Here is a 26103-nt window from a genome sequence, read left to right as displayed (position 1 = left end):
AATCAGGTGTTAAGGATAATAAAAAAAAAGAACTATTATACGTCATGCACCTGTACGGTTTTTACCACGAAAGGTGAATTATTATTTCATATATCAAATTGAGATATAATGTTTATAAGTTATAACATTATAACACCTTTATTCATGCAATAAAATGCATTTTTGAATAAATTTCAGTCAACACCTTTTTAACACTGTTAATTATTTTAAACATAAAAAAGCAGTTGAAAAAGAAACAATTCGACATAATAAAGAAATGGAAAAAAATAAAGGTTCTGGATTGAAGAAAAAAAAACAACTCGAAAAAATGAAAAATTTCAATAAATTAACAATTTTAAAAAACATTAAACAATAAAATCTAAAAATTTAATCTTTAAGTAATTTTGATATAATACAATTTGGAAATAATATGAAAATATTCAGAGGTTGTTTCATGAGAGGTGAATTACCTAGAAAACCATGGATAAATGAATGTGGAATATTAAATTTAAATAATTCTACTAAAGATGGGACACAAGGATTAAACAAAATTGAACCTTTAATTAAAGAAATTGATACCTACAATAAAATAGATGTATAAAATAAAAAAATATATCCTGCTAAAACTTGTGATAAATGTAATTTGACAATTGGTTACAAAAGTTGGTCTGCTCATTTGAAGAGTCTTAACGATCAAAAAAATGATATAGATCAAACAATTATACCTTATAGACATAATACAAAATACAATCGTATACCAATTAATTAAGAAAGACTGGCTTATCTCAATGTAGTCAAAGATATTCAAAAGCAAATAATAAATATATGGGGGATAAATTTAAAAAAAAGAAGGAATCAATATTTTTAGAATATTTGGATGCAAATAATCTTTATGGTTGGGCAATGTGTAAATATTTACCTACTGGAGATTTCAAATGGGTTGATAATCTGAATAATTTTGATGTTATGAATATTTCTGATAAATCACGTAAATTATATGTTTTAGAAATAGATTTGTCTTATCCTAAAGAACTTTATGATCTACATTCAGATTTCCCTTTAACACCAGAAAGTAAATTTGATAATAAACAACTCCCTAAATTATTAACAAATTTATGTGAAAAGAAATAATATATAATTCATTATGAAACTTTAAAAACATATATTGAATTAGGTTTAAAATTAGAGAAAATTTATTAAGTCTTAGAATTTAGTCAACCTGCTTGGTTGAAAAAAAATTTTAATACTAATCTTAGATCAAAAGCTATGAATGATTTTGAAAAAGAATATTTTAAATTAATGAACAACAGTGTTTATGGACGTACGATGATGAATGTTCGGAATCGTGTTGATATAAGATTATGTACTGATGCACTGCAACTAGAAAAATTAATTGCGAAACCAAATTTTGATAGAAGGATAATTTTTACAGAAAATTTATCTGCAGTCCATACGAAAAGAACACAAATATCTTCAAACAACCAATATATATAGAAATGTGTGTTTTAGATTTATCTAAAATGTTAATGTATGATTTTTATTATAATACTATAAAGAAAAAATATGGTAATAGAGTTAGATTGTTATATACAGATACAGATTCACTAATATTAGAAATAAAAACTAATGATTTTTATCAAGATATGAAAATTATGTTAGATCATTTTAACACTTCAGATTATCCAAAAGATAGTATTTATATACCTTTAGTTAACAAAAAAGCTTTGGGCAAGTTTAAAGATGAATTGATCGGAAAAAATATGACTGAATTTATAGGTTTAAGATCCAAATTATATTCACATTGAATCTTAGATACTAAAAAAGAAATTAAAAAGCGAAAGGTGTTTAAAAAAATGTAGTGGAAAATAAACTATGTTTTAGTGATTTTGAAAATTGTTTATTAACTAAAAAACCAAAATATGTTAATCAAAATTTATTTAAAACTAAGAAACATGATATTTTTACTGTAGAACAATAGAAAAAAAGCATTAAGTGTATATGATGATAAAAGATTTATTTTAGAAAGTGTAATTGACACATTAGCTTGGAGACATTATAAAATAAATATAGATAGAAATGATTTTGTAAAACATCTCAATTCATTAATTAGAAATCAAAATAATTTAGATTGAAAATATAATATTTAAAATATTATATTATATATCATAAAATATAATATTATATTTACATGGATTTTTTTCATAGAACATTTCTATTAAAAACTGATCATGATTAATAAATTTTAAATAATTTTCAAAACATTTTGCAATTCAATTTTGTGAAAAATATTTTAATTATTAATTCAATTCAATTTAATATTATTAATAACAGATCATGAATGTAAAAAATATTTTAATTGTTATTGCATTTCAATTTTGTGATCTTTTTTCACATTGTTTTCTTTGTTATCTTTTATTGATGATATAATGCACTGCGCCAGGATTGTTATATATATGTTACGGGCAATGTGAGCCACAATGTTTTTTTTACCAACTAACATAAACGAATATTTTAAAACATTTATAAATATAATAATAATAAGGGATTTTTATGTTTTGAAACAATCATTATTAATTTAATTAAATCTTATCATATAACGAATATTTTAAAACAATTATAAACTATAAAATTTTGTAAACACTGTGTATAAACTTGTTTTTGTTCCCTATCGTACTGCCTATATAGATTTTCCATATGGATATGGCCATATCGGAATGATAAAATTGATAACTGTCTTGTTAAATAATTCAACGATATATTATGAACAATAACTGATATTTATAATAACTAGTCGAGTTTTTGAACTGTACACGACACTATACTTCATTACGTTGTACGTGTTTTAAAAATGGAATCTAAATTTTACAAACATTTGAACAAATTTATCGAAACGAAAAAAACTAACAGTACTTTTATTAGTAAATCTAAATATTATGAAATAATTAATTATTTAAAACAATTGAAGCTAGAGAAGAAAACAAATTCAAAATTAATGAAGAAATATGACGTAATGACAGTACTAGGAGAAGAAAGATTAATTATGCCAATGACTGCAGAAGGTAATTGTGTGAAATTATATGCTTTTAATGAAGAGTTATTTAAAATTGTACATGAAATACATTTCATTGGTATTGGGCATGGTGGTAGAAATCACATGGAATACGAAATAAATAAAAAATTTTAAAATATAACTAGGGAAACAATAACGTCATATTTAAATTTTTGGGAGACATGTGAGAGAAAAGGAAATACAGCGAACAAAGGATTGGTAGTTAAACCAATGATTTCTTCGGAAATGAATTCGAGGTGTCAAATAGACCTTATTGATATGCAAGCTCAACCAGATGGAGATTATAATTTTATATGTGTTTACCAAGATCATTTGACAAAATTTGTCATACTTAGGCCTCTAAGACATAATAGTGCCGAAGCAGATGCTAATGTTTTGTTGGATATATTTACCCTTTTTGGGGCACCAGATATATTACAAAGCGACAACGGACGTGAATTTGTAAATAAAATAATATCTGAACTTTGTACCATGTGGAAGGATTTAAAAATAGTTCATGGTAAGCCAAGACACTCCCAAAACCAAGGTTCAGTTGAAAGAGCAAACAAAGATGTCGAAAATATGCTTGCATCATAGCTTCAAGATAATAAAACAAAAAAATGGAGTAATGGCTTAAAATTCGTACAGTCAATGAAAAATCGTGTTTACCACCATGGTACAAAACATTCACAATATGAAGCGATGTTTGGAACACCCCCTAAAATTGGTTTAACGTCTTCATTACTTCCTGTGAACATGATTGCGAAATTAAAAATCGAAGAACTTCAGGTTGCCTTAGAGTCAATACAGATCCTTTCTAACGACAACAAACATAATGAAGTAGAAGAAGAAGATGATGAAGATCAAATAATTGAAAAACAAACAAAAACAAGACAAACGTCAATTATCCAAAACAGGAAAGAGTCATTAAATAATCTGAAAATTCAAGCCAAAAAAATGACGGAAATGTCCGAAAAACGATTTTGCTAAGGAAATATTGGGGAGTCAGTTAGAGTAAAAATTCCTGATGTAGATAGAGCACGGAGTGATCTCAGATGTGTTCTCGGAGTGATTATGTCAAGTAATAATAATATTAAACTATATATTATCTCACTATTAACATTAATTTAAAATATCTATATTTCAGTGAAAGCTAACTTCTACGAAATCGGTACGACTGAAGGAAAACTGCAACAACTGTACAGCAGGAACCGATTTACGATTTGTAAAAAGAAATTTGTACAAATCGAAGACGTACCGGCAAATTCAATTTCATTGCGAGAAGCAGCCCGCTCCTTTTCTAATTTGGGAGGACAGGGATATGATCGGTGTACTTGTACACAGGGTTGCAAAACAAATAAATGCAAGTGTAGAAAAGCAGACAAACTATGTAATTCCAAGTGCCATGCTTTTTAATCTTGTGCAAATAAATAGGTAATAATAAATGTATAATTTATAATAAAAATAAAATGACAATATTTATTATTATTTTTTTTTTGTTATTTTATCAAAATATTCGTAATATTAATATGATATATGAATATAATTAATTATTGTTTTAATTCCGTCAATATTATTTAACAATTATTATTATTATTATAATTGTTTTAAAATATTCGTTCATGTTAGTTGGTAAAGAAATCATTGTGGCTAACATTGCCCGGGCAGGACCACATTGACCGGGCAATGTGTACATTGCCCAGTATTTCACATCGCCCGTAACATATATACTACTCGTATCTATATTGTATATGACTAGCAAAACCTACACTTTAATATATTTAAAACATAACTAGGTATCCACTATACCTACCTATTTTATTAGTAAAAAATATATACATTTTAAAATAATAGACGATACCCACATTAGGTATTTAATATTATAAATGCAACCCTACAGGCATATTAATTAGGGAACAATTATAAGACAACTTACTTTGAAACACTGATAAACGTACAAATTGTTATTATTTTTAAAAATTCTACATAATTAAGTTATTGTGAATTACGATTTGCGATTCAATAATAATTGAACCCAGGAATAATAGGTACCGGGCTTGTTATAGAATATATTGTATAGATTACATGGAAATTAGAATAATGTTTATGGACATTGTCAGTTTTAAATCTTTTTAGTTTTTTTTTCTATAAATATCAATAAAATTTTATTTGAAGGGCAAAAAAGCGTGAAAATTTAATGCAAGGCTTCTGATATATTGGGTACGAAGAGTACGGACTCGAGTTAGACTGAACCTCTAAAGTGTAGACATAAAAATAGTATTGATTATGTTGGGTTAAATAAAATAAATTAGTGTTTATAATATTTAAACCAAGAGTGTTTTTATTCATAAATCATTGTTTCCTGTGTTTAACGGTACAACGGCGTTAGCCCACATCACTGTACGAGGTGTACGACGAATGATGAATTCGGAATTATTAGTTCATAATATAACATTATGAGTTCTTACTGAATCGATGAATGGTTATATTGTATTAGTTGTTACTAAATAAACAACTTATTGTGTACATTATTTATTTTGTGCTGAGGAAGTACCTAATAGGAACATATCGCTTATAAAAGATATCGAGAAGTAATATTTTATTTCATTTATTTTTCAACGTACACTGAATTATTATTATTTTTTTATATTAAATCAAAATGATTTTTTTAAAACAGTTTTTAAAAATGTTTATATTTAATGTTATGATAGTTTGCGTTATAGCTGAACATCCTATGACAAGAAATGCATTGACGAGTAAGGATTGATTTATTGATTTAGAATTTTTATTTTGTCAATTTTTGAATTAATTTATAAACGAATACCAATTATTGTTATTTTATGATAATCTAAAGACAAACAGAACTTATAACATGTTTTATTCTTTAATTCAACATAATATTTATAACGTAGGTAGTTAATAATAATGTTATACGCAGTACGTGTATAACTACCGACCGTTCTACACGTGTGTCGCGTGTGCGTATTTTATCAAGTATAAACTTTGTATAAACTTATTCTATTATATCTGCTAAAGTATAGCTATATGTTACAAATTACAAATATCATAGAACATATTTGTCTGACACATTGAAATTTGATTTTGTTTTAATCAACTAGGTAGCAATGAGATAATTTTATCAACAATATATTAAATATAATATATTGTTTATATATAACATTTTTTGACATTTTATGTCTTTGCTTTGACACATAGAATCGAAATCAAAAAACTTTACGTTACGAAAAAAATTGCAAAATATAATTTTCCTCATATGAGATTTGAACTCGATATACGCGCTTATCATACAATAGTTAAATGCGACTGCACCGACGCTCGATGTGTAGATTGACCATTTGAGCATATAGCGAATGTCGCGAAAGTCGGACGTGGACGATTTTACATTTTTATCAATTACCCTATAAATATTACCTAGGTATGTGCTACATAATATGATAGCAAGGACAACAAATACATAAAATATGGTACTTCATTGCAGACTCGTATACAATATGTTTTTTTTAGGTTTCAGAACGTAATTATTATAGGTAGTTATTTGAAAATTAAATAACGTACAGTGTGTCAGTGTATGCAAAGAAATCGAACAGATAGTTAAACATTTTTAAGACCAGGATGACTAATATTTTATTTTTATTTTTTAGATAGTTGTAAAAGTAATATATTTAGTTAATTATTAGTAAGCAAATAGTATCTTAGAATAGTAATGATATAAATAATCTTATATAAAGAGAAGAATCTCGTTTTGAATCTCGTATAAAAAAACATTGCATGGGTATGAAACATGTAGCTAGGGCTTAAAATCGATTTTGAATACCAGTTAAAACAGTTAAATTAAAACCAAAATCGAAATCAAAATGGAAACCTCAAAAATACAATACCAGTAATCAATATCGAAACCAAAGTAGTAAAAAAATATATGTGGTACCTAATATCGAAATCAAAATAATAATTTTTCGGGTTTAAGCCCGTCTATTTTTATAAATTCCTGCGTTCGTCGTTGAGGAGGCGTTCGACTTTAACATAGTACAGTAGTACACTAGTACCACACATGTCTTAGGTAAGGTTAATAGAAATGTAGAACTTAGGAAGGTGATGTTTTTATTACAAATTTTGAAATACAAAATAATTGTCCATAATGTGTATTCTAAATTAAGGTTCGGATTAATGACCATTATGGCATTATCCCAATATCCCAAATGACAATTTCATGAAAACAATATATTCTGAATCTATTTTTAAATAATTTTGATTTCAATTTGAAATTCTAAATGTCGTATTTATATATGATCATAGCTATCGCCTATTAGGAAAGTATCTTAAAAAGTGCATATAATGCATATAATGTTTAGTAAAATTGAAAGGCCTATGATTGGATCATTTAAAATTAGTGATAAACTAAATTAATTAATATTTCATGGTACCTATTTAATTATAGTTTGATACATTTTGTTGACTAATTTAAAAATTTACAAGATATTCTAAATAACTGTGCCAAATTTACAAGTAAGTTAAAAACATTCAAAAAAATAATTTTTATTGTATATTAGACATAATTTTAGTTTATAAGCATTGACTTTTATGATTTTAAAGGTAAATTTAAGATATTTCAATTTTATATATATGGATATTGGGGCATAACACGAACAAATATTTATTAATTTATTTATCATTAGAAATATTTTTAGTATTTTTTTTTTACGTGTAACTTTCTGACACCTAAACGTCACATGGATGGTAAAGTTGATGCTGTATTGCAGTTCCAGGACGCGCGTGTCTATACAATTGTCATCAGTCATTTGTTAGTTGTTACTAGTGATGGGCACTATCGAATAGTCACTATCGAACTATTCGATAGTAGTTCACTATTCGAACTATTCGATAGTCATTCCAAAACTATTCGAATAGTTAAAACATTCGAATAGTCACGATATATTCGATAGTTTTAAAACTATTCGAATAGTTATTCATTCGAATAGTTCGAATAGTCGAATAGTCGAATAGTTCGAATAGTCGAATAGTTCGAATAGTCGAATAGTTTTTTATCATTCGAATAGTTGAATAGTTCGAATAGTTTTTATTCATTCGAATAGTTCGAATAGTTCGAATAGTCGAATAGCACGAATAGTTTCTTTTTAGAGTTTTAGACCATTACATTTATTTTCATTGTTTTTTTTCTAAGTGAATTTAGAATTATCAAATAAAAAATTCGTAATAGAGTATTTACTATTTACTATTTTATTCGTCGCTAAAAACTAAAAAGTAAAAACCCGGATGGTTACACATATTGTTAGGTATATAGTATATACTATATACCTATGCGCGGATTTATACGCATTTGCATATTTATTCTGGCTGATTGTATGGTATGCTAAGTGAGCATAAAATATTGTTTCATAGCATAACGATTTTAAAAATGAAACTTTTTTAGTGCATATTTTTGCAAATATTTAATATTTATCCATTTTTTTTTCTATTTTGAAGGCTTTATTTTACGATTTTAATTTTTAATTGTATATTTGCCATTTGGATGTTTTTTTTTAATAAATCATATTTTTTTATGGATATTTTTTATTTTTTGCATATTTCAACGTTTTACTGTTTTAGCGCATATTTAAAATATTGAAGGGCATATTTGGTTGGTTTTTATTTTTTAATGCATATAATTCTATGCTCTAGTAATAATTTACGAATTGAAATATTCGAATAGTCCATCTCCATAATAAAACTATTTGAAATTGAAACTTATTCGAACTATTCGATAGTGCTATTCGAATATTATTCCGAATTATTCGATAGTGCTATTCGATAGTGCTATTCGAATAGTCTTCCGAACTATTCGATAGTACTATTCGAATAGTCTTCCGAACTATTCGATAGTTTATCAACCTATTCGATAGTTTTTATTTAAAAACTATTATTCGGTTATGTAAAAAACATTCGAATAGATATTCGATAGTTTATTCAAACTATCGAATACTATTCGATAGTGTAAACTATTCGGTAGTGCCCATCACTAGTTGTTACGTTTCAACCGACGTCGATATATACATCAACGCAGAAATGAATACGTGATGTACTAGGAGTGGTATCTATGAGAGGTGTTATGATGAGTGATTATTTAACAAAGTACAAAATTAAAATATCATAATCTAGGTGGAGAAGAGTGGTGTTACGACTCGAATATAGAATTTAAGACTGTAAGTGGTGTTACGACCTGACTCTGAATGTCCCTAACCGTCTAATGGTTAGCTCAACCCATACTGTATAACAGTCTAACGAGTTCTTGTCATAGGCTCCTATTTATATGATCGAGTCCTTTGGAGTGGGTGGTCGTAGTAGTGGCCAAATTCAGTCATGAAATAGAGTTTGGGTCTCGTATTTGGTATGCTGGTCGACTCGTATCCTTCGTATAAGTGTTGACTTTCCCAGAAAGATACGTATGACGACACCTTTATAGTTTAATTGTTTTATCGCTTTTGAAATGACCTCCACATGTTCTAATATACTAATTGCCTTATTAGTTATGTCGTCAAATAATATTAGAAACGTGCGCTACGCTGTACATAGTTAATACATGATTCCTTAATACAAAGGTACTTAACACATTCATGAATTTTTATTATTATTTGATCAGTATTTTTAATTTTTGTTCTAACCCTGGGAGCCTTTCTTACAATAATTAGTTCAACTAACGAATGCATGTATCTCAGTTTGAGTTATTATTTTTAAATTCTAATAATATAATCCTTTAGAGAGTTGTTCCTCTAGCTCACTAACCTCATTTTTAACCTATACCAAACTGTAATAATGTTTGTGTTATTTTTAAATATTTTTTTTTGTATTATTTAATTAGTTATAGAACGGTATAATATCTACCACCCTACAAGTATATAGATTTTATGGTTTATACTTTTTAGGTTAGATTATACCTATATTATTTATATAATATAGTTATTAATACAACAAAATTATTATACACCACTATTATAATGGAATCGTTGCATATTTTGTGTCGAGCACAAAATCATAATCTTATCCAAGTGTTTATTTGAATGGAAATCTTTTAATAATAGGTATATTTATATCATGAACCCTTGCACTCGAATCACCCTCTAATAGCCCATTCCTGACATGCCACAAAATCAACCTAAAAACACAATAAATAATGTTTTATTGATGTCCTTTCTTCAAAAAACCACTTTATTTCATCCCAAGCCACTTCATATGGGTATAATATTATAGTACTATTAATGATCCGTATTCTAGTTAATTATTATTAAATTACAATTTGTTCACGACAATATGTCAACAACAATAGTTGACATTAGCTCTCCTTTAGATAAAATCATGTGAAGTACCTCTACCACTATAATGCATTGATATTCATGCACTAGGTTTCTAGGTTATCAAATTAAAATTGCATTAGGGTACCTACTGTTATTTTACAAAAGACACATAAACAATACTTTGTAGACGTGTAGTATAAGTTTATTAGAAAACTCGTTGTATAATTACATTTCAGGTACAAACAAAGATAAATCAGCGAAGCCAGAAGTTTATGAAGGTATTTATTTGAAAATACGTATCTACATGGTATATACATGATGATTAGGGTGGATCGAATAAATGAAAAAAAAAAATTTTTGCGAATTCTAATAGTACTTAAATGTTGTGGTTTATACTCAACTAAGTGTTTACAAAAAATGATTCGATCAATTACATGAAGATGCATCCCTCCCCAGAACTGTGCCCTAGACCTGTGCCTATAATATATACCACTAAATTGCCATATTCTGTGTATTAAAAAATTCTGTAATGATAGAGCAATCCTAAATGTCCAAACATACTCAGATTTAATATTAAGAACACTCTGTGAACTTATGGAAATTAAATGGAAACATATAAATGTTTTACATATAAAAGTAATAATTTAAACATTTCAATTGCATTCTAAGATAATACAATGTTGTAAAATTGTATGCAAGTAATTTCATATGCTTGAAAATAACATGTATGTACTCATTTTCTATTGTAAATAATCATTTTAATTTATTTTTTAGCAAACCTACGTACGTATTTTCTTGTTTTTTTTTTTTTTGTAATGAAGTTTTAATTATATATCTCTAGAATATAATTGACTATAGTTGTGTAATAGTTTACAGATTAATATATTTTGAATTATCTTAACAAGACAAGTTTCTACAATTACAATAAACTATACTAAATCAATTAAATTGTATTTAAAAAAGGTGGGTAAGTGTATGTCGCTCTGCTGTACAGTAGGTTACAAGTGGGTCACTGTAAAGGATAGTGTTAAATTTGAATTCAATGATATAATATTATTGTATAAGAAAAACGATTCTGAGCGAAAACGGTCAGTCAGCCTATGATATTACTAAGTATATTTGATGATATTATTGTTAATAAAGTAATTTATACATTTACTTATTTACGTGGAACCTTGTTTTAAATTTTCAATCCTTAGCTACAAAAGTTGAACACTTTCAATATGTTTCAACTGTTATTATAACAATATATCAGGAACCTAATATTACATTTTTACGCTTTTAAAACCCAATGAATACAATTTTATTGATATTTATAGAAAAAAAATCTAAAAAAATTGAGAACTGACAATGTCCGTAAACAGCTCAAAAAGAGTCAAAATATTTTCAACATTTTATGCTGTATAGAAAATGCTAATATAAACATTCAGTGAAATTTTCAAGTATCTACAGTCATACGTTTTTTTAATTACAACAAAATAAGGAAATCGTTACATGAGAAATCGAGTGAATATCAAATGTTGTAAAAATTTAATTTGACTTTCTTGTAGACATTTTTTTTTTTGATAAAGGTAGACAAACTCATGGATAATTTTGTATTACATTTTCAAATCTTAGATTGAAAAAGAAAAATTTTATGAATTCTCAACTCAAAATAATTTGCTAATTTTTGTGACTTTTCGTATTTTGTCAATATTTGAACTTTAAATGCTTATAAATAAAAACTGTGACTCAGGATTTTTAATATTTTTCAAATGTCAATATAACAATATAGTAGGAGCCTTGTATTAAATTTTCAAGCTTTTTTATCCAACAAATAAAATTTTATTGATATTTGTAGACAAAATAACTAAAAAAAATGGAAACTGATAATGTCCGTAAACAGCTCAAAATAAGTTAAAATATTTGGAAAATGTTATGGTGTATATAAAATGCTAATATAAACATTCAGTCAAAATGTCATATACCTACGGTCATTTGTTTTAGAGTTACACCAAAAACCAAAACCGATTTCCTCGAAAATTCCCGTTTTTCCTTAATTTTTATTTTGTTTTTCATGTCACTTTTGAAAACTAGCTGTTAACCTATACTTTATGATATAAATTACAAAAATTGTACAACTGAATAAATACAACGAAAATGTATAATAAAACAAAAGTTTAATTTGTTAAGTTACTCTGCTGTAAAATAGTACGTCATTGAGTAGATAAAAGAAAGGATTTGTTGAATTTGAGTGTTGATTTCAAAATAAATTAAAAATAATTGAAATGTTCTTTAAATCAGTTAATTTTAATAGAATAAAATACATTTTTAAATTCTGAGCTGATCGATGAAGATTTGATTTGCTCACGAATTGCCTCCCATCTGACACTCGAATTGAAGATATATGAAATAATATTTTTATACATTACGGAATAATATAATAATTTATACATAAAAAATCCAAATACCACCAACTCACTCATCGCCGTAACTCAAAAACTACACCAACGCATGAACTTGAAATTTGGAATAGAGGTTCTTCTCATATTTTCACCGTGCACTAAGAAAGGATTTTCAAAAATGTTGCGTTTTAGTGGAGTAATTAACAATCATAATTATTCACCGCTAATACGTATTGACGTGCTGCACGGCAGCCCACGGTTTCTAACTACCTGCAACTTATCCTTTTTGTCCAAATAAGAATTATTGTTCTGAGAAATTTATCGATAAAAATAATCTCATGCATCGCACGTACAAACGATAAAATGCACACCGATTACATAAACCAATACACATACAAATTCTATTTATTAGTTATCTCTCCATTGCCTTGCCACGGTGTCTATACAGTGTACACGTTTATTTCATTTGCACGCCGTACTACCAGCAGTTCGGACACGCGTAGCATCATAAATATTTACAATTATAATTTTATATTATTTGGAATACTTAGTGGTTCCCTCCAATGATCTAGATACGCAATAAGAAAGGAGTTTCTGATATTCGCTTTTTAAAGAGATGGTAATACAGGGATCTAGATTCACGGTGGAAATCAAAACTTTTTTTTTTTTATTAATAGTTGCATTTGGTTGTAAGTTTTATAATATGCGAATTATTTTACAAAACTAGGTACAATTACACCAGTTTGTCCATAAAAATAAATAAAATAACCCCCCAAAATATATTAATATATAAATATTAAACACTCCTAAAAATCCGGGATGATCAACTATGACGATTGTCATTCATTTGGGTGACCCACAATTTACCTGAGTAAAGCATATAACATTTGGGCGAGAAATTAACTGATCGTTTAGGTGAATTTATAAATTATTGATAAATAGGAAAGTAACATTACGTAGGTAAACAATAATTTTTATAATATTTACTACAGCTAAATATTATTATTATATCGTTTTGGCTGATTGGTGAATATAGATAGTGAACGATAATTTGTTATATTGTTCTAAGACGGAGGCAAAATATTTTACTCAATATATTATAAGAGAAACAAGACTATACATTAAATTCATGGGATGAATATCAATCTGGAAAATTAACAATAATCGATTATATTAAGCAAACGGACATGAGATATCATACTAATAAAAAAAATTAGTTAGAATTTTTAATACAATATTATGATAATTTACATGAGAATATAATACATTTTATTAAACAAATGGGCATGAGATACCATGCTAATGAAAAAAATTTAGCTGAGATGATAAATATAATATAATACTTTATATATACTTTATATGACAATATGATACATTTTTAACCATACCAGTTAGAGTTAACTGGGAGTCCTAAGTATCTAAAAATGGGAAGGAAAACGTATAAGTCTATATACATTTTGATTAATATATATTTATAGCTCGCCTAAACGATGTATTAGATAAACGTATTATACAAACGATATGTTATTTTGGATCATTCACCCAAATGAAAGTCCCCCACTATGACTTCAATACTATTTTAGGTACAATGTATACAAATTTTTTTTCAACTACAAAGCTGTACTAATATAGGCTATATTTTATCTCCCTCCTCACTGTGTCCGCAGTTACCACAGGTAGATTGCCTACCTGATAATATACTGTTCGCATAACCTTTAGCGAAACTCACGGGCAACGCCACGCGGGATGGTTAAAAATTTAAAGTAATATGATTTTGCTTCCATACCTATGCAGAGCGAATTACATCCAAAAGGAGTTAATTAATCACAATTTGTTCCCAGGCAACGCCAAGTTATTCAGCTTGTAATATTATATAATAATTGATAGTACACGTACAACTGTCGATATATTAATTAATATAATCCAGGTATGTTACGGGAGGCAATTCGAGCGGACCGTTGGGGAAAATTATGCACAAAGAAAAGCTAATAAAGAATTAAAGGTCTATTAGACACGAAAACATTAATTTTAAACTACATATTTGTATTTATAGTTAAGAACGACGGTAAGTATTTACGAGTCTTATAATTTGTCTTACTGAAGAAAGTAGGTATCAAAAATCGAAAATGGGAACTACCCTATAACTAGCTATAAGTTACAAACAAAGTAATCGTCGGTTCATTTTATTACAAAAATGTTACAAAATATTGAAAAAGTTTCAACCAGTTTCGGAACTAAATGTTTTTGGGTGGCTAAGGTATAGTTTAGTATTCCTTTTCAAATCTTGATAGGTATTGTATTGAAAAAAATTACATTTGTATTCTACAATTTTGTAGAGTGGTTAGATGCACAATAGGAACCATTATGTTCATAATTATAATAATTTGTAAATTGATCATGACGTGATAATTTATTGATCTCAATCTCAATGAAATCTTAATCATATTATGTTATACTAGCTGACCTTGTGAACTTTGTTGCCCGTTAACTATGCCAACTCTATATAAATAAAACATTGTTTAAATCGTTATTCAATATTTTGTTTAATGGTGTTCAAAACTTTAAAATTTTCATAAGCCATCGTGGATCTCAAAATACTTGTGCAAGCACCACTTAAAAATATGAATTTTTGAATATGCGTTCTTTAGTGCACATTTACATAATATTGTGGTTGATCGAAGATAATTGCAAGTCTCAATCTACATTGTTTAGGCTCTACGTTTAAACTCTACGCGAACGCGAGGTGCGTTCGTAAGTGTATAATTTCTAACTTTAAAGTAATGTGCCACTGTATTTTTTTTAAACTTATTAATCACTGATGTTTTTGTAGTACCTACCTACCTAACTGAATTTGAATTATAACCAACTGTAGTGCACAGCCCTGTCACTGCTGTGACCAACGTTTCTTTTACGACGGTGCAGCTTCGTTATTTCCGACGTATGTTTGAAATGAGGATAGGTTGTTATAAATAATATACTACAACACTTTGAATTTAGTTAAAGTTTATAATGATATTTATTAGTACAATACATTAAGGTTAATTTAGTTATTTGATTAAACGTATGGACACGACGACAATAAACACTCCGTAGGAGTCCGCGTGTCCGTAGTGAGTACTTCTAGTAATAACTTAAGTCTAAATTACATAGTGTAAAAACTCTATATTTATATTCACATTCAATTTCATTCATTGGGCTACGTGGTACATGAATGAGGAAAATAGTTAAAGGATTGACCAATACATTACAATACGTGAGCGTTTTTAATAGAAGTTAACAACAGTCCGAACGCATAGAATACTAATTAATACGTGTCACCTTCAGGTTTACTACACAACCATATATTTAAATAAACTGTTCCATTTTATTTTCCTAAGGATCTATAGTATTTAAAAAAAAAAATACGACCTATCTATAGGTTAATTTAACCATCTTTAGCTTTGTTAGATTCGTAGTTATATAGAAAGAGGTTATTGTGTTGACAACTAAATATTATATCTAATATTTAGTTAATGATAATAGTTAGTTTAATGTCTATAGTTTTTTTTTTTTCATATTATCTTTACTTATTTCATAAATTAACCTTATTTATACACTCAATTTTTTTTTTTATTTAGAACCTTTGATAAGTACGTAATTTATGTAATTTGTATAGAATGACAAATTTGAGTAATAAATTATAATTTTATATTTATATTGCTTATGCTATATTACTATGTCAATAAATGTTATTTTCATAATAATTGTCATCCAAATAATACAAAAACTGGATACTTTTTTTAATGGAAACTATCATAAACGTTGTACTTTTGTCATTATTCTTTACTATTTTATTTCCATTTGTGACAATAAAATCGTAGACCCTTCATCTATATTTATTTCAAGTATGCTTTTATCTTAAATCACACAATTCAAATACCTATAGTGACTAACAATGCAGATAATACATCTATCTTGTATTGACAATTTTCATTTATTTTTTACCTGCATATTTGAAAAAATAAATAAATTATTCTTTTATAATATAAAGTTTTTCTTTTTAAAATTTTAATTTAAATTATATATAGTCATTATCAATAAATTATTAATTATTATTATAATTTTGTCCAGGAAATGTTGGTATGTATATTTTCTTCTGCATGAGATTTCATGATACAAATATTGGGAATAATATTTATATTTTCATAAATTATCTTCTATGTCCGTTTATAGATAAATAAAGAAATTGAAGATCTGAAATATTAGAGTAGATTTTGTTCGTTATTATCCAAAAATGTCACATTCCAAGTTTTGAATCACAACAGTATTGCATGTTTCTATATAATAGAAATAACCTAAGCATGATTCCATAAACCAATAATTAAATACCATTCAAATGTGAAGCACATTTTTGTTACCTAGCGTTAGATAAAACCAAAGGGTCCATCACACTGAACACAATCTTAAGTGTCACTTTATTGTATCTATTTATATTACTAATAACTTTGTCAAACACCTATACTAAATAAATATATATTTTTAGACTTTATGCGTAAGTATGTTTTCTGTAAATCGGTATATTTATACTTTCCCTTCTATAGCCTGACCAGATGACAAATCAAAAATAGTTGTGTACTTACTTATATCTAGTTTCGAGTTGATGTCTGTTCAAAAACTGTTCTAGAATAGTTTAATGTGTTGTTAAGTCACTGCTATATTTTGCTAAGATGGACTATTTTAGATCCCACAGTTATTGTAACGGGATTGAGTTTTTATTTATTTGAAACACAGTTTGGATCAATAAAACACCAAATGTTATACTACAAAAAATAATCAAGTAAATAAACTCAATAATTAACATAAATATACTATAGTTCAGAGTTTTCCAATACATTTATTAATTACAGAAATTTGATTCATTATTTTTAATGAACGTTGTATTTCTTTAATATGATGTGTGCTCAGGACAATTCGTTTATTAATGAATAATTGATTTCATTGTCAAATTATAAATACATCCTTGTTATGTCATACCTATATCAATACCTATTGTATATTATATCACAGGTTTATTGAAATATTAAATGATCGAGTTTTTAACTAAATACTTAAGCTGTTACTTTAATATTTAAATGTCATTATAATTATATTATAACCATATTAGGTATATTAATTAAAATTAAAATCTTTAGCCACGTTATATAACAATGCGTGGGTCTAAAATGAAAAGGTTCTAAGTCGTTTCTAGGACATTTTTCAGGAGAGTAATTGTAAGGTCTGAATTCAAATATGTTACTTTTTGTGCAATTTTTATTCTTGGAGTTCACAAACATATAGAAACTTGCATTCATTATTAATTCAAAATACTATAATAATAATTTGCTGTATAAGTTAGTACAAAAACAAATACAATACAAATTATATATTGTCTAGTATGAAACAATTCTAGAATTAAATTATTTTCATTTAAAAAAAAAAAAAAATCATTAGATTACTTTTTTATTTTTACCTATTATTTATATTATTGTTAGCTGAATCGTTTTGAGAATAATACCTTCTCATTGATGACAACCTTCTAACACGAAACAATGTAATAATTATGAAACATTGAAATCTGTATCTCGATTGTACAATTATGTTGATATTTATTAATTAATAGATTTAATTACATTATACTATTTATACTAATATAATTAAGTTAAAAAGGAAGTCAGTCAGTGATGTATAGATGATACAAATAAAAATATAATTTTATCAATATTCCATTAACTACTCGTTTGAAATTTGATTAAATTGTATTTATAGTTTAATTTTTGGAATTTTTGAACCGTTTCATCAACAAAAATCATCAACAGTGGTTGCATAATTATGCAAGTTAGCCTAATGGGGCGCCTTTGCATTCTAAAACCAATTTTGTTAAAAAGTGAATTTTTGAAACCTTATCAAATAAATAATATTTACTAAAGTTATCACCAACTCTACAAGCAAATAATGGCATTGACGCTTACAGCTTCACATTTTTGCAGGGCTTGCATTTGAAAAAAAAATATTGTTTTACGTTATTTACAATCAAAACGTTATACAAATTTTGAGTTTATCGTTATTCAAAATTTAAACGTTATTCAACTTTTGTGTTTATCGTTATTCAGAATTAAAACGTTATACAATTTTTGCGTTTAACGTTATTCATAATTAAAACGTTATACAATTTTTGTGTTTATCGTTATTTAATATTTAAAAGTATTTAGATACCTGTTTTAAAAGTACACAGGCCGCAATTTAAAAGTATATGACTATGACCTTTTTTGGGGACATAATTTCCCTATTCTGAGTTTTAAGTAGGTATTGTGTAATTTTATTTATTTAATTAAATGGGTTAGATAACCCAATTACATATTATTTACAAAATATAGAGTACAGTGATACAGATTAAATTACAATATACATAGTTCGTAAAGAAATGGAAACAAAATAAATGATAAAACAGTATGATGATAATTAATCTTAAGTTATAAGTGATAATGTATTATTGAATTTAATAAATTGCCTAGGCTCTAAGGACTTTATTATAAAATAATAAATATAAAAAAAAAATCATGATCATTATTTTGAAATTTTGAACGTATTATTAGGTTTTTAAATGTTAAAATTATTTAGTAAGTTTTACAATATTGTGCTTGAGAATATCATTTAAGCAGGAATCTATGTTTCAAACATATTTTACTCTGATTGTTTTGACATACTTTGTCAACATTTATTTTATACCTTCCTACAATTGACAAAATAATCAGAATCTATAATTTATGTTGTTAAAAGTTAAATAATATGTATTGGCAATATAAAAGTGTGTACATAGCTAATATACTATAGAGTGTAGACAACATAGTATAATTTATACTATCTAAATTATACTTATTACCATATTACCATTATTAAATAGAACATTCACAAATAACAAAATAAATACCAATGATCACCGAACACAATAGTTGAATAACTTGAATGGTATAAATTCCGACCGTAGTACAGATAGTACAGTACAATATTATCAGAGTATCACTATTATTAGCTATTGGTAATTAAATTATTCTATTAATACCTTCTTATTAAATTTTAAAATAAATCTAATACGGGATCTCCCGGATAGGCCGGATACGGGATAAAATTAATTCTTGGATCGAATAAATAATTGAATAATACTAAGTATTATTAAATAATTGGAAATTAATTATTTTGTTTAATGGAATACAATATATACCGTTTTGCGTTATGTTTTGTTTAATGATATATCATATATTTTGTTAAACGTTACGTTTTGTTTTGTGTTATTTATTTATTTATGTTTATCGTTTTTCGTTATAATTACGTTTACAAATTTCAATCGTTTTTTATCAAACATAACGTTATAATCATAACGTTATTATAACGTTTGCAAGCCCTGCATTTTTGCTTTATAATTAATTATAAATGTACAACTTATAATACAAGTCTTATATGAATGTCTTTCTAAAGAAAATATATTTACATTATTCCATATAGCTACTTAGTTGCTATAGATTACTTCAGTATAATAATATCTTTCGATTCTTAATCAGAGTGACTATAGAATTCGTTCCTGTTCAAAAGCACGTACAACTAAAAATTTACGTATCCCGACGTCCCGTAGCACACATTGTTCTCACTTTTAGATTCTGAGCGGAGCGAGGAAGCTAGTGGTTTTACAATAATGTTTATTTATTTATTATTTTTTTTTTATATCCTGTATACAAAATTTTTAATAGAAGATGTGCTCGGATTTCAACATATAGTACCTTATCTTTTAGCAAATTGGATCAAAATGGTACTTTAAAGGGGTCATTTTTCGATTTTATATCACGGGAAAAACCACCGAAAAATTACGAGGAACCACTAAAAGTGGGTTTTAATTTCTAACGCTTTGTTTATCACCATAGAAACAAATAAAAAATAAAAATATTATAATATTAATTCAACTTAGGTACATGATATAATAAATAATAAAAATATCAAATATCCAGACTGACAAACCATCTCCGCTCGGAATCGTTTTTCTTATACAATGATATTATATCATTGAATTCAAGTTTAATACAATCCATTATACAATGACCCACTTGTAACCTACTGCACAGCAAAGCGACATCCACTTACCTACTTTTTATTCATTTATTTTAAGAAGTAAATTATTAAAGTTTAGAATGACATTTTAAAACATTCTCAAAAACTTTTTTTCCAAAAAATCTAGATTATTGAATTTAATAATGACATATAATTATGTCTATAATAGTATAATCTATTTCACTGAATATTAATTGATTTAAAATTATCATTTACAGTCCAACATCTAGGTACGTATTATTTATTTTATTTAATAATATGGAAGAGGATAATAATAATATAAATGCACATAAACTTGTCTTTTAGATGTTTAAATTCTGAGAGAAATTAAAATATAATTATAAAATATTTGAGATTTTTATGAAATCCGTACAAATTTGATCATAAAATGGTTATAAAAAATATGGCAATACATATTCGATAATATCCTTAAAACAGTAACATAATATAATGATGAAACTTGTATTTTATTTTTTTTAACATAACTTTTATTTTACTTCAGAGGATGTCAGCACACTATTTGTTTTTTCTCTCCTGCCCATGCGCAACATAGACAAAACGCATTTACTTAGAATCATTTTTACTATGTTTTTAAGTAATCATAAAGTAAAATCACCCATTACAAAAAAGATAGAAAGTAATATTTTTGAGGGAATTTAATATCGAGTTGCCTAAATATTGTCTCAAAACAATTTAAACATCATTTAAATGTACAACAACTTTTGTTTATTTAGAAAGTAGAATTCAAATATTTCAAGTATTTATAGGCATTCATTTTTAAATTAGGCGTACAACAAGAAAATTCGATTTCATCAAAAACTCTAGGGTTTTTATAATTTTTGCGTTTATTGTGAATACTTTGAAAAGTACTAAAACAATTTTTCGCACCAAGAGTACCAAATACAACGAAATTTCTTCTAGACACAACACTCAAACTTAAAGATCAAATATTTTTTTAGCTACACAACGTAAAAATTATTACCTATAGGCAAAAAAAAAACACAAATCATTCATAGCTCTTCTCTGAATTAAAATACATCAGTCATATATTTTAGAAAAACTAATTGCAGGAAAAAATAAACCTTTAAAAGATACTTTATAATAAATCATAATAAACCCGAAGTAATCGGACTTTATAAATTATATTATTAATAATAACATTAAAATAATTTATTTTTCTAGGGCTTTTAAGTACGTAAATATTATGTTGTTTGACTTAATTAGGAATTTTATAAATACAATTGTGTGAAATTTAAAATTAGCATTAACAAAATGCACGTGATTGGAACCAAAATATGTTAAATCGATGAAACCAAACCTATCTGGAACTCACACTCACACGTCATGTGCTGGATAAATAGGACAGATACCTACTATAGGTACCCACAGAACTCAGTAGAACCCAACCCAACATAATCGTAAGTAAGTGTATTCTCACACCTCAACAATAAACAGGCAAGAAAGGAACTGAAAATACAGTGGTGAGGCATCTAACTTGAACATATACAAAAGCCAACCTAACCCAGGAGTCACTTTAGACAGGAAACTAACTTTAAGAGCAAATGTGACATAAATAAAATGAAAATTGCCTTATAATATTCAGCTGGAGAGTATGCGTGACCAGTATGGAGCAGATCGTGTCATGCGAAAAAAGTATATGTGGCACCCGAATACCGAAACGAATGAACACCTGGAAAACAATTTAAGAGTAGGAGTTAATAATAATATGCAGAATAATATTCCCTTTATACTCAGTGCTATAAACAACTGAGGTCTTAGAAAATGCAACAGGCATGGATATACAAGTTTAAAATCGATAGAGTAAAAAATGAATATAACAAAGCATGTATAAAAAGAACTATAAAAGTATTATAAAATATTTAAAAAATACACTAAAATTAACATTTAATGTTTATAAACGAAATCAAGAAGTAAAAAAAGGAAAAAAATAAAAATAAATTAAAGACCAAAGGGCGAAAAATATTTAGATAGGTACCTTAAAGGATTATAAAAATGACTGTGAAATAACTGAAATTAGTCATAAGAAATTCTTCCAATTGATTCACTTTAATTCAACATTAAAAATCATAATTTACAAAAGTATATAATATACAGTTTGAAGTTTTAAACTAATTTAACAAAGAATTTTATATTTTTAAATAGCATATTTTGATTTAAAGCCAACGAAATGCAAAATACTCGGATGACTTAAAAGTCCATATTGATATTATACTATATTTCGCTATATGGGTGTTTATTATTGATGTTTTATCAGTTTATTACCATGTTGTGGTTATAATTAATTAGTCATGATTAATTTTAAAATAATCCAATTATAAATAACAGTTATTTGTTGTGGAAATATTTGACACTAGATACCCTTTTTTCCTGGGTTCCTTCGATTTATTATTTTTAGAGACAAATAATATGGTTAATAATTAATATTATATATTTTTCTAATTATATTCCAGTGAATATAAAAGGTTAGAAACATTTATTGAGTTGTTAATTTCATTGATCTTTATAGTCGATTATTATATGAAAAATGCACGATCAATTTACATAAATAATTTTTTTCTTTCTCAACACCATTTTTTAATCAGTTAGAAATCGCAGAAAATAACTTTGGTATATTATATATATTTATTGCAGTATATGATAGTAAGTATATTTTATATATTATATTTATTGGATTTTTTTTTACTTTTAACAAATTAAATTATTCACTTCTAAATTATTAGATTAACTGTTACATACATTTTTTATGTGATTCTATTATAACCATATTAGGTTTATTATTTGAAATTATCATCTTCAGACACGGTGCATAGCAATGACTAGATTTTGTGACTCTCTGTCAGTTCCATAGATATTAAAGAATGGATAGGCCACAGCTATAATAATAGTACAAAAAGAAGCGTGTCGGAATGGGGAAGAGAGACAAACTATTATTATCTTTGCTTCTCATTCTAGCAGAAGTCTTATCATAATATGTTTGACGTATGTATATATACTTAGGTATACATCAATTTGTTTAGAATAAGACCTCTATTATTTCATATCCGTTCCCATCATATGATATTCATAAATGGCCTATCCATTCTCTAATATCTAATAACGATCAGTTCACAGTTTTGTTAACTTTAATATTTAAAATGTAATACATTGAAAAATTTGTTGTTCAATCCTTTTCTATATGAAAAATGTACCGACTAATTCTGGCACGCATGTCTCAAGTCTATCACTTCACATGTTTTTTTTAAAACTATGGCTGGCATACCTCTTTGAATCTGATGGAATTGTTAACGATAATCTCGGACATGTCTAATAAATAAATATATAAAACATCTACATAGTCGACTTGACGTGTATATGAAACTTGGATAGACAAATGGAAGATGGAAAAATATGATTGATTACTACTTGAAATGCATGACTATGCCATAATTATGTAATGAATAATGGTAAATTAAGACTTTACACCACAACAAAAAAACAAATTATGGTTTAAGTATATATTATATTCTTATAAATGTCTCATGCGATTTCAACGCAAAGTCTACTATCTAGTTGTATTAAACATAAATTTATAGACTAAATAGATTTTTAATTATTAAAATTAATAAAACAAATATTTACTAGAGTTATCAACACCTTGATAAACAAAATATGACGGTTGACTTTCGTAGCTTCACTTGATTGCTTAATAAATTTACTAGCTGATCCCGTGCACTTCGTTGGCCGTAACAAATTTCGACTCTTAAAAAAGTTGTGATTGTTTATCTTCTTTTGGATGTAACTCTCTAAAGTAAGTGCAGCTTTGCAACCCTGGTAGGCAATCCTACTAACATCGTGGATTATGGACGATGTGCTACAGCATATCAAGTAGGTAATCCACCCGTGGTGGATTGCTGACATGGCGATGAGTGACTCTCATTGCAACTCAACCACCTTGGTAAGCAGTGTACGAAAATTCGAATCGGCGCATGCTTGTGCCTTAACTACCGATTAACCAATAGCAACAAACAATTTATATTGAAAAATCTAAAAATTCCTGGATTGTTGAATAATTTATTATATATAAAGTTATAAATACATCCCTGTTATGTTGTATATGAATACACATTGTACCAATATTATATTACACATCGATATTTTAATTAAATTATTAATTATTGATTTTTTAAGTATCCTAATTGTATATTTAATATTTTAATGATATTTAATTATAACTATAAAATATATATTCACTAAAGTTATCACCACCTTGACAAACAAATTATATGTGACTAATTTTTCGCTGGAAATATATATATTTTTACTTTAATCATGATATATACATATTCCTGAGATAGTATAATCTATTTTAATCAATTGAACGTTTCCATTTAGTTACAAAAAATAAATGTACGTATTATTAATTAATTTATAAAATGCAATTACCTATATGTAATAATGATATTTCACCTGTAACTTGGCTTAAATATGTTAGTTGATTTGAAGTATAATATAGTTTTCAAATGATTGTGATATTTATGATATTCGTTCGAATTTATACTGTAAATGGTTATAAAATGAAAAATTGTATTTAAATTATTTTTGAGAACAAATATAATTAAATTAAAAAAAAATTAATTAACTTTCCTTATTTTTTAAATTGAAAAATGTATTCATTCATTTCCCGTTATTTAAAAAAGAAATTTGGTAACTCAACATTAAAGTTAATGAAAAGCCAAAAGTAATTAGTTAAGTTAAAAAGTTTAAATAAAATTAACTTTTTAACTAGTTAATAGGGCATTATTAGTTTTGCTTTCAACACGCACTTTATTAATTATTGCTGAAAACTGATAAATTAAGTTCTTGTCATTTTATGACGACATATTTATGATTGTATCTATTTGATCCCAGTAACAGTAAATGTATCTATTATTTAGAATTCAAACACTAAAATTAAATCAAAATCATAAAAAAAAATATGTGTGACGATTTTTTCCCTGAAATATAGATTTTATTTTTATCATGATATATAAATATAAGCATATATACCTAATAGTATAATCTATTTTACTCTATTTTAATAAATTGAACATTTTCATTTAGACGGAGGAGAAGTTCGTACGTTTTATTCATTTATTTATAATATGTAATGAAATGTACATAATATTTTATTTAAACTGTAACTTTTCTTAAATATTTTGATCTATTGGATATATACTCGTATTACATTTTTAAAATGCTTACAACTTTTATGATATTCAATCAAATGAAT

The 26103-nt window shown here is 26.4% G+C and overlaps 1 protein-coding gene and 1 pseudogene across 1 annotated transcript in view; one reads left to right on the top strand and one right to left on the bottom strand.

Moving 5' to 3' along the window:
• Positions 1 to 26103, bottom strand: part of LOC132939141 (uncharacterized) — a 251436-nt gene that overhangs the window by 49034 nt on the left and 176299 nt on the right. The gene's annotated exons all lie outside the window — the stretch shown is intronic.
• Positions 3521 to 4041, top strand: LOC132938570 (KRAB-A domain-containing protein 2-like; annotated as a pseudogene).

Source organism: Metopolophium dirhodum, chromosome 2 (assembly GCF_019925205.1).
Source record: "Metopolophium dirhodum isolate CAU chromosome 2, ASM1992520v1, whole genome shotgun sequence".
In the NCBI taxonomy this organism is placed as follows: Eukaryota; Metazoa; Arthropoda; class Insecta; order Hemiptera; family Aphididae; genus Metopolophium; species Metopolophium dirhodum.
Note: the sequence above shows the minus strand (reverse complement) of the source record. Positions and strands in the feature narration are given on the sequence as shown.